Source organism: Bactrocera oleae, chromosome 3 (genome assembly GCF_042242935.1).
Source record: "Bactrocera oleae isolate idBacOlea1 chromosome 3, idBacOlea1, whole genome shotgun sequence".
NCBI classification, from domain to species: Eukaryota; Metazoa; Arthropoda; class Insecta; order Diptera; family Tephritidae; genus Bactrocera; species Bactrocera oleae.
Window position 1 is genome coordinate 35,994,772 of NC_091537.1, and position 13,772 is coordinate 36,008,543.

Consider the following 13,772-nt stretch of genomic DNA (forward strand, 5'->3'; position numbering starts at 1 on the left):
AAAGTTAGTTCATAGAATATTAGGTTCACAAAAAACTTTTAAATTAAGTAACATCGTCAGCGATTGTGTGGCTTTATTTTACCGCACATCACTGTACATTTGAACAAGAAATCGATGGAAACAAATTAGATAATATCTTAATAAATTCTTATATTGTTATCGGCCACGTTAAGTTTGTAATAATATAAATCATTTCTTTGGTTACATTTGTTTTAAATAAAAAAATTAAATTTGTAAAGCTCTGGTTTTTCGATTGGACAGGTGCAAAAAATTTTTGCACAGAAAGTAGAGATGCTGGAAGATCAGGTGACGGTGCTATCTGTGGTAATTTACAATAGTATCTAAGCAAAATAAATTTGCGGTCTCTAACTGAGTTTTAACATTTGATCGACTTATTTTTGACATAATCAATAATTAAAAATGTCATAGATTGGAATAATAATATTAGGTGTAGTAAAAAGAAATCCATTATTTTTACATGAAATTGAAGGCTTTAATTACCATAGTTAGAATAATCGATTTTGAGCCGTTTTGTTCGATAACTTGTTGCCATTTTAAGGGTTATTTCATTATGCCTCTCTCATAGAAGCCTTCGCTCCTATGGACCAAAAATTGAGACAACTGATTTTCACAAGCCTCTTTTGAAGCGAATTCTTCACCAGCAAAATTGTTCGCCATGGATAGGAATAGATGGTAATCACTGGGTTCTAGAGAACCTCCCAACCAAGCTCCCGAAGCTTCTGGCGAGTCACTATCGATGTGTGTGGCCTGGCGTTGTCCTGATGGAACAAAATTCCTATTGGACAAAGCTGGCCGCATCTGGGTGATTGCTTCCTTCAGACGGTGCAATTGGGGACAGTACAGTTCCGAGTTAAGAGTTTTGCCGAATTGGAGCAGCTCATAGCAGATAATTCTTTGTCAATCCCACCAAACACACAACAAAACCTTTCTGGCCGACAATCATGGCTTGACCACTGTTTGCGCCGGCTTACCGCGTTTCGACCACGACCGTTTTCACTTGACGTTGTCGTAAGTGATCCACTTTTCATCGCCAGTCACCAATCGCTTCAGAAATGGGTCGATTTTGCAGCGATTCGCAGATGGAAATCCGGTCCATGAGGTCTTTTTGCGTTAACTCGTGTGGCACCCATACATCGAACTTCTTTTCGTATCCAGCCTTTTTCAAATAGTTCTAAATGCTTTTTTGTGTAATTTTTAACTCTTGGGCAATCGAAACAGTGCTTACATGACGGTCGGACTCGACATCGTCTATGTTTTCAACGAAATTTTCGAAAATTGGCCTTCCAGTGCGTGGTGCATCTGTGACATCGAAATTACCGGAACGGAATCGACGAAACCAGAATTGCGCGTGATTAGCTGTTACATATCAGGACCATTAACGCTATTCACATTTTCTGCCGCCTGGCTTGCGTTTTCGCCCTTATCGAAGAAAAACTGTAAAATATAGCGTATTTTCTCTTTGCTAGTGTCCATCTTTGAGGCACACTCAAACAAAATTGAATTAACCAATCAGAATATTGTCAGAAAAGCTTTTTTAGCATGAAATGTCATATTTCTAAAGCTATATAGCGGAACCCGATCGGACTCAAACAACGCGAGATACAGATAAAAAATCCCATCTATTTTAAAAATAATAATAATAATAAATTTCTTTTTACTACACCTAATATATTATATGTACACATCTGTTGCAACTTCGATCTATGGAATATATGAGTGTTTTTTATACTCTCGCAACATGTTGCAACTGAATAATAAGGGTTACGAAATATGTAACATTTGTACATATGTAAATGTACCTATATAAATTATCAGTATGATGAGACGGGTTGAATTAAGGAGGAATGTCCGGTAACTAGAGTAAAAATTCACATTTCTTGGTAAATTTGGTATACATGTTCTTAGCACTCTAGGCGATTTGGTATGACATATGCGCGTAACCATTGCCACGCACCAAAATAGCCGTTAAGCGAGAAATTATAAATGCCACAAGTTAGGATACTAAACTGTTAAATGGTCCAGAGCATCTAAGTATGGAGAGGCATCTGGAGGTTTAAAAACTTAGTGGACGTGTCCCCACCGTCTAATAAGATTAATTTACATATGTATCTTACAAATCACTAAAGTTATGTCAACCAAGCTTCCTAAGACGAATTTCTCCTAGTTCCTCCTTACGTAGTGCGAAAACCTATGAAATGATAACTTCGCTAACTCCCCATATAACGGTTATATAATATTTAAAATTAGTAAAAGAGTGGTTTTTCGGAACATGGTATGGAAGGCCCTTATAAGAATTCATGTTCAGATTGGTGAAACACTAGGCCTCAAGAACTACTAACAAGATTAACATTATCCCGACATTCCTATGTTACAGTACAATCACGCCTACTTGCAATATAACACAACTTTAAATTCCAGCTTATCATTCACTTTCCAGTACAAAAATCAATCCCGAATGAATATATCAGGATAAAATTTAGCACAAATAGAGCTTTTACGGTATGGTATCTTAAGTCTAAGAAGTAAGGAAGGGATAAGTTCGGGTAATTTAATAAATATATAACTCATACTCTGACCGACATATTGATAATTGGGTTTGTTTGAATAACGAAAATCATTATATACCACACATAATGGTTTTCGTTATGAGGGTTTGGGTAATTCGTAGACCAATATCCCATATTTTTGGCATTAAACTATAGTATGTCCAAGTTCAGTTAATTTTGTTAAGATATCTTAAATACAGACCGATATATTTGGTATAAGACTAATCAGAAGTTTGAAAATCTTATATTTGGAATATGAGAGATAGGGATAGTATTGAACTGCTTTTATCTATTTTTTGCCATTACCACAGAAGTTCATTAAGGTACTTCAAATACCCTCACAAACATATGCGGGGTAAAGTCAACCGGATGTTTTAAAATTCTGATATTAGTTATATGGCGGCTAGGGCAAGTTTTAAATCGATTTTATTCATCTTATGTGCAAAGGTACATTGTTGTAAGAAAAACACGCTCTTTTAATTTCATTAAGTTTTTCAGTTTAGTTCTGACTTAGACAAACTTCAAAGTCAATATTCGCCCAAATTTTTATACGCGATACATTCATTGGTGCTTTATTTGTATACTGGAAAGTGAAAGAATCAGATGGAATTTAAAATTGTGTAACATGGAAGTATTGCCCATTTTCACACTGCGGCATAAAAATGTCATAGTAATACCACCTACCGAACTTGGTCGAGCGGGTTCCTATATATGTGTTTCCACCTAAATGTAGGTGGTGCCATGCCCATCCTCTAATTTTGACCACGGCTCCTATCAAGTGTTCTCGTACCATCTCGGATATAATATTTCATGTTTTTGACTTATTTATTTATAGCATTTTCCCGGTTTCCCATGCATAATTGAAATACGACAAATATAACACTGTATGTATGTACTGGGGTATGTTTTTCAAATGTCCTATTCTATCAGCTGTATCTGTTTACTTTTTTTATTGTTGACGTTAAAGTGTCTAAAATTAATAAATTAAAGAAATTTCATAAATTGACAACCCTGCAAGCCCATAAGACACAGAAAAAAGTGACAAAAGTGGCAACAAAGCCGTGACTCGCAAAAATCTGCATCATTATTTTTGCATGTTCATATTTAAGCATATGTACGTATTTACAATGATTTGTTGGGAGTCGATGACAATCTGCGAGCGTTCGTTTATTTTTCGCCTTATCTAGGATTTTCTACCAACAATACAATGTGGTGACGCTTTGTCGGTCGTGTCAGTCCTTCGAGAGATTGACTCTTTGACATGAAAGCAAAAAACGTGAGCTTCGGTCACTGGTTGACCGTGTACATGTCTACATATGTGCATATGCATGCGATTTTTAGACAATTTTACAAATACTTTTCTTTCATATTTCTTTACATGTACACATGATATGAAAATGCCGCCGACAAAACATAATTCTGTACTTTCGTGACTCCATAATGGTGTTAAGTAAATGCATTATTTTAAGAAATTTATCAAAATACTTTTAACTTATTACTAATAACTCATTATAGAGTAAAAATTAATTAAAATAAAATAATTAATAATAAAGTTCAATAAAAGGGAATATATTTCAAATGGCATATCAATATTCCGTGTTTGGCATACATATTATATTTTCTTCAATATTCACCTTTGGTAATAGTAGATAAAAGGTAGATTCACCGCTGTTATAAAAGCGAGAAATGTTATTTGTTTCTCCTGCGTGTGAGGTGAACTCCCCGATAAAAATTTTACAAATGTTCGCTGTCGAACCTACACCTTCTCGTTATTCTAAGTTCTCTGATTGTAATACTGTATTCTTTGGCTATGGAGGAAAGTCAAAGTAATATGCATACCTAAAGCAGGTAAAAGCTTACATACAAGTCCTAAGGATTTCCGACCAATTAGTCTCTCCTCATTCCTACTAAAAGCATTGGAAAGGCTAATACACATAAGAAACAAACTAAAACCAGAAAAATTGGTTGCTTCGCAGCATATGTATTCTAAAAGAAAATTCACAGCAACAGTACTAAGCTCAGTGGTGGCGGAGATTGAAAAATCTCTGGAAGTTAAAGAATACACTCTAGTTGCCTTCTTAGATATAGAAGAAGCCTTCAATAACATCCAGCCTAGGGCCATACTGAGCGCGCTTAAGAATCTGAACATCTTTGAACCTCTCAGAAAATTTATTGAACAGATGCACACAGCAGGTCAATAATTTCAACGCTCGGCGCCTCAACGATGTGCAGATCTGTCCATAGGGCTACACCTCAAGGAAGCGTGTTATCTCCACTTCTCTGGATCATGACAATGAATAAGTTGCTGTTGGATCTAGAAAAGAAGGGGGTATATGTTGTGGCCTACGCTAACGATGTGGCACTTTCGGTTAGAGATAAATTCCCGAACACTCTTGCTAATTTTATGCAAATATTTTTAGACGATATAAATTTTTGGGCCGTATCGTGCGGACTAAACTTAAATGCTAGTAAGACTGAGCTAGTATTGTTCACCAGGAAACGCAATACTCCAGAAATTACGGCGCCAGTTATAAATGGTAGTGGACTAACAATTGGAGATAAGGCAAGCTGCTTAGGACAAATCTTAGACAGGAAGCTTTCATGGAAACCAAACATAGATGCTAGAGTGAAGAAAGTAGCTACAGCACCCTACACCTGCAAAAGGATGGTGGGCCCCAAATGGGGGCTAACACTTCGGATAGCTTATTGGCTCTACACAGTAGTTGGTAGACCAATCATGACATATGGTATATTGGTATGGTGGCCAATAATGCAAAAGACATACGCGATGAGGCGTATAGAAAGTATGCAAAGAGCAGCCAGATAGATGGATTAATGCTCTTAGAACAACGTCAAATCAGGTACTAAACGTAATTTTACACTTACTACCAACGGACTTGTTTTGTAAGCAAATGGCAACGATGCCAGCTCTGAGGCTGATGGAATCTCCCCAATTAGTCGCCTGCAACAAGGGGCATTCTAAGATACCTAGTAAGTTCCCGTTTCTATCCACTACCACGGATTTTCGCAATCCTTTCCACCAGACAGGAGTGGGAAAAGGACGAGGTGGACAGGAATACTGGGATTAGCATCTATACTGATGGCTCCAAACTAGATAAGGGAGGTGGAGTCTTTTCAGAAAAATTAGTTACCAAAATCGCCTTCCGTTTACCGGACCACTGCAGTGTTTCCAAGCGGAGATCAGAGCAATCACAGAAAGCATTGTTGTTCTCACAAAAAGTTAGCTCACAACAAGGTATACGAGTATATATATACGGATAACGGCCTTGAAATTATTAAAGTCACTTATGGTTTCAAAGAAAATAGTGAAAGAATGTCTCGATCTATTAAAGCAGTGGTCTTCAAAATTTTTCATGACGCGACCCTTTTAGTGTAACCCCCCTAACATCTACTTTAGTTTAGTTATGTTTTAATACGTCAAAAATATAATATTAAACTTACATCCTACACAAGTACCTTTATTGTGTTAACTAGGATTCAGGAAAAATATATAATTAAGTACGTAAAACACATTTTTGTACATTGAATACGTGTTCACTATTATCGATAGTGCAATTCACACAGATGTAACGTACACGAGTTGCGGGGGCGACACGGGGTGTGAAGCGGCGAACGCGTGTGCAGCACTTGCAAACGTCACGTCAGTTTGTTATTTTTTGTCAAGGGTTATAGTTTCAAAATGGAAACATGTCTTAAAAGACCAACGGAACCGGGAACATCTGGCGATGAAACTAAAACAAACAAAAAACGGCTTTACGATGAAAATTTTTTGAAATTCGGATTTACTGTGATTGAAAATAAACGTCAGTGCGTTATTTGCTTTGAACCGTTATTATGGGAAAGCGTGAAGGTATCAACATTACTACGCCACCTCAATACAAAACATCCAAATGAGAAAAATAAACCTTGGAGTGGATTGGAGAGAAAATTAAAGCTTTTCAACATCAAAAATCTGCCATAGCACAAATGTCCAAAGTAAATGAGAAAGCGTTGCTGGCTAGTTGTCGAGTAGTGCTTCGTGTGGTTAAAGCTGGAAAATCTCACACTATTGCCAAAAACTTCATTTTAAGAGCGCTTTTAGATATGGCAGAAATTATGTTTGGCTAACAAGAGGTAGAGAAACTTAAAAATATACCTCTCTCTGACAACACCATTCAACGCAAGATAAGCGATATGGCGACTGATGGTCGTGATCAAGTTATATTGTAGAAAAAATACGAGTAAGTACCATTGTGGCCTTGTAATTTGATGAATACACTTATATTGCAGATTGTGCGCAATTTGTAGCTTTTGTGCGTTTGGAATCAAATGAAAAATTGATGGAAGAAATACTGTTTTGTATAAAATGTTCCTTGAAGCTACTAAAAGTATGAATATAGATTGGGAAAATAAATGCATTTATATGTGTAGTGATGGATCAAAACCAGTGACTGGTGCAAACAGTGGATTTATTGCTAGACTGAAAGAACAGATGCAAAACGCATGTTGGACGCACTGCTTGCTCCATCGCCAAGCTCTGGCGGCCAAAACATTGCCACAAAAATACGACCAAGTTCTAAATGTTATTATAAAATGATAATAGAACTCCGTTAAAGGAAAAGTTTTGCGGACACGATTATTTCGAAAAATTGGTGAGGATATGGAAGCACTCCATAAAAATTTACTTTACCATACAGAAGTGAGGTGGTTATCAAGAGGCAAAGTACTCACCAGAGTTTTGGAACTACGAGCTGAACTTTTGCTTTTACAGCAGGCCAAGTCAGAATATTTCAAAGTTATATGTGAGTCCGAATTCCTTTGGAAATCGGCGTTTCTTTCTGACTTATTTGAGCATTCAAATATCTTGAACAAAACTCTTCAAGGACAGAATGAAAATATCATGACAGCTAAAGACAAAATACATTACAAACAAAATTGACGTGTGGCTATCGTCTCTAAATCAAAGCAACTTCGATACAGTTTCTTCGACACAGTCTTTTATTGAAGAAGTCGGATGTGAGATAAACATGAAAGACGGGTATGAAAATAGTATTAGTGTAGATATTTTAAAGACGAACTGTGTCGATACTTCTCAGTGCAAGAAATATCAAAGAACATTGGATAAAGAGGGTCTTAAATCCGTTTTTAAGCTGCATTTAAGAACGGATTTAAGACGCGTGGTAAATTTGACAATTAAGCTCAAAGAATGATTTGGATACCTTTTGGTTAAGAAGGAAATCAGAATACCTAGAGTTAACCACAGAGGCTTTAAAGTGTTTAATTCCATTTGCCACTTCCAAATTTGGAAAACGATTTTATTCTCAAGGTAGCAAGAACAGATCCACGCTGGGAGAAATTGGTCAACGCAAAGCAAGTACAACTTTCCCATTAATAGTAAACTTGTTGGTTAATTTTACTCTCGCAACTTGTTGCTACAGAGTATAATAGTTTTGTTCACCTAACGGTTGTTTGTATCATCTAAAACTAATCGAGTTAGATAGATGAGCAAATTTGATTATGAGAGCTGGAATGGTTTAAAAGATATGTACATTAAACTTATTAGAAGGCGGGGTAATGTCCATTTTTAAAACTTTTTTCCTCCGTAGATTCTCATCCTTAATGTAATTCGTTGTACTTAATAACAGCCTTGTATATTATTGGGAAGCGTAGTTATGACACCTTATAGGTTTTTGATTAACAGCATTTTGTGAGATTTACAATGGTTCGGTTCCTTCCGTCTACAATACGAACCCTTCTTGTGCGACAAGGAACATGTGTACCAAGTTTAATGACAATATCTCAATTTTTAGACATCCGGACTTCAACTCGTAACTGTAAATTAAATTACATCTTAACTTTTGTAATTATGCAGAGACATAATTAAAATCATTATTAATGTTTTTTGTTTATTTAAGAGCTCGATATGCTTTTTCCGTTCTGAGTGGAATAATCCATTCTTATCAAAACATTACAGGTGGCCCTCACATGAAGGCATAACAATAATAATTGTGAACAAAAATGAAGGTTGATATTCTGCCGAAATATGCCGAAAAGCTAAAAATGTGATTTTAATTTGTTCTGAATTCAATCATTATTCTGAAGTAGCTTTAAGTCAATAAGAATAAAAAGTATAAATAATAGTAAGTTGAAAATAAGGGAGAATTCTTATTCCGATACGTTTTCTGATTTCTTCCGCGCGTTCACGAATATAAAATTTATTTTTTTAAATATCTTCCCCCACGAGGATATTAATTGGCGCCCAACTTGGGGCACGCGTAAGTCATAAAAATACCCTTGGCCCTAGCCAAAGAATAAACGATCGTGAAGAGCAGTGCTTGTGTTTAGTGATATCCTTGCTTAGACAAACGGCGAAAACTACTAAGTATCCCCAGCCCAAAGATTATCAATTACAAATAGTGGACAGTGACGCGGGTTGAACCACATTTTTTTTAACACTCAAGTATCTTCACGGGAGGAGAAGAGTAACATTAAAGATTGAAATATTTAAATTTGCTTTGAAATAATTGAAAATAATGACAAGATACCAAGTCTAGTCTAAATCTGATAAAAAATCGTAGCTTACAAGTAATATTAAATAAAAATTTATAAACTTAATACAACCCATAATCTAATTAAAAAATTAAAAATGCAATAAAAAAGCTAAAAAGGAAATAGAAAAAAGAAAATAATATAAATTAAGGAATTGCACGCTAAGCCGAATGGTTGCCTACAAGAGACAAGACAACTTACAATTTGCAACCATAACAGCGGACAACTGATTATCACAAAGGATAGTTTGTAAGTCAATATTATATTAAAAAAAAAATATTTAACGTAAAATTATCCCAGTTTTAATATTACTATTAATAAATAATATAAGTATTATCAAAAAATGTTTTTATTGTGTATATTTATATAACCTAATAAATTTTAAATCAAGGCTCGACCAGCCATATGATACAATATTTTGAAACCGCGATTCACTACCGCAAGGGGGATCTTCCACTTCATAATATAAACTCAGCTCTGCGATTCTAAACTCCAGACCCTCTAGAATAACAGATTCTCCTACTAAGGAAGGATCAAAAAATGTATATAAATAAATAAACTAAAAAATCTAATGACCGAATAATTTCGAAAAAATGACAGACGCCTTACCAATTGACTTAAATTGTAATAAGTTAGACAGAATTGTGTAAAATCTTGAAGAACTTAGAGGAGAGGCAAAACAAGAAAATTATCACTTTTAGGATGGGGATAAGGATCAAATGTACGTAACAAGTTTTTAATTGTATAGGAAAAAATAAAAGAAACACTATTGAGGAGTATCAGAAACGGTAGCGATGATCCAAGTTTCGAAAATGAATACTTTACTTAAAATGAATACTTTAAATGGGAAATCCAAGCACACCAAAGCAAGGTTGTATTATTGTAATCACTGTAAGGAGAATTTTGAATTGCCCTATTCAAAGGAAAGGAAAAGTAAGAAATAAAATATAAACATAGGGAAACTAAAACAAAAGTCTTCAAGTTGTTCTGGCAAACGAAACAAAAGTTTCAAATAACATACATGTAGACACGGGAGAAACAAGTTGAAACAAGAATTTGTTAAAATAAAAACGAATTAGATATGCACATATAAAAGAGTAAAAACAATTAATGGATTTTCGATAGTAAGTTCTCATCATATTATTACCCTATTTGGTAAAAGACAAAACTTCTACGAATTCGAAAATTTAGAAGCAGACTTATTATTCGAAACAACTTTTTGAAGGAGACTAATGCAGTAATCAACTTAATCAAAAATAAGTTAATAATAAATAATGAAAGAGAAGAATATTTATATTTTTAGCTTAGGATGTGAATCAATAGGAGAGTAAAGAGTTTCTTGCAACTTGCAATAGTCAAAGCCGGGGAAATACATTCTGGTGTTGGCAAAACTTTATATTAAGTTGCGAAAGAATTCAACATTCATTATTCGAAGAAATTGTGAAAAAATTACAATCAAATCTGGTATCTTCTTGACTTATATTGAAGGCCATTAACTTAGACTTAATTTTTAGTTCTGGCAAAACTTTATATTACAAAAATTTTACGTGTAAATTCATTATTCGAAGGAGTCGTAAAAAATTACAGTAAAATCTATCTTTTTGACTTACATATATTGAAGGCCATTAACTTAGACTTCATTTTATAGCTACAAGTATATTTTAGTTCGCGTCTGCAAAACTTATACTAAAAACATCTTCAAATGTGATGTATGTAAGTATGTATGTGATATCAACACGACTAAAGAGGATTAATTAAATGTATATTGAGTAGATGAGGAAAACGTTTACCAGAGGAACGGAATTAATTATAATAGGGATATGAAGATTAGTAATAGACCAATTCCACTCTAATTCAGTGCTAAGCTACATAACTTTTAAGAAAACGTGTCCTTTTAATTCATTTAAATATCACACATTTTGACCAACCTGAACGGTTTAAAGTCAGATGGAAAGACGGAAGTATTTGGGGGACTTTGGGGCAGAGAAAGGGACGGGCTGATTGCATTAATTTAGGCATTGCTAATGTATACGAGAGAACATATATCCAAGCAATTTTTTAAATATATATATAGGCCACACACTGAACGACATATTCGTTATAAAACTTGTTAGGAAAACGAAAATCATTATATGTAGTATATGGAAGTTGAGGGTAGTATTGAACCGATTTTACTTATTTTTATACGTACTAGTAACATGCTCCCTGGGTTTCATTAAGGTACCTCATATAACATTTCCAATCTATATGGAGTAAAGTCAGCCGGATGTTCACAAATTCTGATATTAGTTATATAGGGGCTAGGTCAAGGTTTCAGCCAAATGTATCTATTTTAGGGATCAACCCATTTTTGACATTAAGACATACTATTATCAGTAAAGGATTCTCTCCGAGATTCACTTATATTGTATATCTTAAACATTGACCGATATTTTCGGTAATAAGCACAGGGGTTTTGATCATAAGGTGCACACTATTCGTGCAGAGTTTTATCGCGTTATATTAATTAATGCTTTAGAGGGGAGTGGGCAAACCGTAATAACCTTTTTTCTGTGTGAGTAATCGTATGTTGTTTAACAGATAAGTAATACTAATTAGAAAATCGGCCATAGCCTGTAACATGTCTCTAGTTGCCATACAAATATTTTTTCGAAATATTTTTTTAATTTTAGTGCAAAATGGCTGAAAACGCTAAAAAAAACGTCAATTCCAGCCCACGAGTTCATCAAAGAGCAAAATATTACGGGTAGACAGTCCATCATTTGAAGAGGGATTCACTGCCCTCTTGCTGGCTTCAGACCAATCTGTCAGTGAAGATGATATTGACGAGTTGTTGGTTTCCGATCGTGATCTATATAAGTTTCGTGACCAAGATGAAGATTTAGAGGAGAATATTCCAGAAGTGAATAGCAGCTATGAGAGGAGCGCTGATAGTTCTGATGAAGGTAGCAGCGATAGTTCTGATGATACCAGGCCTCTTTCGGAATTACGAAGGTCAAATTTTTATTACGAAAAAAATCGTTATAAATGGTTAAAGACTTCTCCTAATGCGGGTTCGAACACTTCAACATAATATCATAACACATGCTTGTGCCTCGAAATTGACATAAATAATTTGGCATAAATTATTTGACGAAGAAATGCCTTAAGAAATATTGACTTGGACAAACAAAAAAGCTCTAGTTATAGAATAATGTTTGCTCGTCAAAATAAACTTGAACTGAAAGACATAGACATGACTGCGTTAAAGGCTTTTGTGGGGCTTTTACTATGTTCAGCTGTTGTTGAAATCTAACCACGAACGCGCAAGTTACTTATTTGCTAGGGATGGCAGAGGGTGTGAAATAATCCAGAAATAATCCACGAGACGGAACTCCACCCGGAAAGAGTCACTGTGTGGTGCGCCGTTTCATCAAAGTGTATTGTCGGGCCATACTTCTTTGAAGAAAACGGTGTGAGAGTAACTGTCAATGAGCACCGTTGCTTAAAGATGTTGAATGAGTTTTTTTACCCAGAAATACGCCGAAGACGTATATCCTTTAATAGCGTTTGCTTCCAGGAAGATGGAGCAACTGCACACACTAGTCACACCGGTTATTTCATATTAATATCAAGAAACTCCACTTTCCGCTGGCTCACAAGGTCACATGATCTGACTGCACCAGCCTTTTTTAATGGAGTTATGTCAAGTACGGGGTGCACTAAACAAAATTAAGAAATCTGACTGAATTGAAGCAGTCCATTAAATCGATAATTTAGGCAATCCCGACTTCAACCCTTCAGGCCGCAATAAATAATTTTCTAATTAGGTGTTCATAATTATTAAAAGTAATTAATTATATGACATAAAAAAAAACTTGCTATACAATAAAAAAAAAAAAAAAAAATATGTAGTGAATTGATTATAAAACAGTTATAACGGTTGTTTTTGTAGCAAGATTCGTGAGCCACCCTGTACATTAAACTTATTAGGGGGCGTGGCCATGCTCACTCTTTAAAGCTTTGCAAACCACAGATGCCCCTCCTTAATGTCATTTGTTGTTCCAAATTTAAGTTCTATATCTTAATTTATGGCTCAGTCATGTTATTTTACGCATTTTCGATTGCTGGCGTTTTGTGGGCGTGGCAGTAGTCCTATAAGGCTCATCTGCAATACCAACCGACATGGAACCAAGAAACATGGAACCTCTACCTACAGTGTGAAAATAATTGAAATCGGGTGGCAACTCCGCTCACTCCCCATATAACGGTACTGTTAAACCCACTTAGGTGAAAACCCATATCTTGGGATATGCCAAACCGATTTCAACCAAATTCGGTGCACAACGTTCTTTTCATATTTTTATGTTACAGTGCGAAAATGGACGGAATGACCCACATACATAACTCCAAATCTATATCGATGAGTTTTAGGTGAACCGTTGGGTGAACAAAACTATTATACTCTGTGCAACATGTTGTGAGAGTATAAAAATAAGAGAATCGAAATTAAGCAACACAAAGCTTCCACACGGGACTATAAAAATTCCACAAAAACAGCCGAAAAAACGATTGTCATAATTAACATAAACTTACTAATAAACTAATATCAAAGAACAATAAGTTTCCTAGTCATACAACTAGACGAAAGAAATATCGACATAGGTAAATAAAATA

General features: G+C 35.1%; 1 protein-coding gene across 5 annotated transcripts in view; it reads right to left on the bottom strand.

Annotated features, from left to right (window-relative positions):
• Positions 1–13,772, bottom strand: part of fusl (fuseless) — a 223,379-nt gene that overhangs the window by 195,845 nt on the left and 13,762 nt on the right. The window lies entirely within an intron of this gene.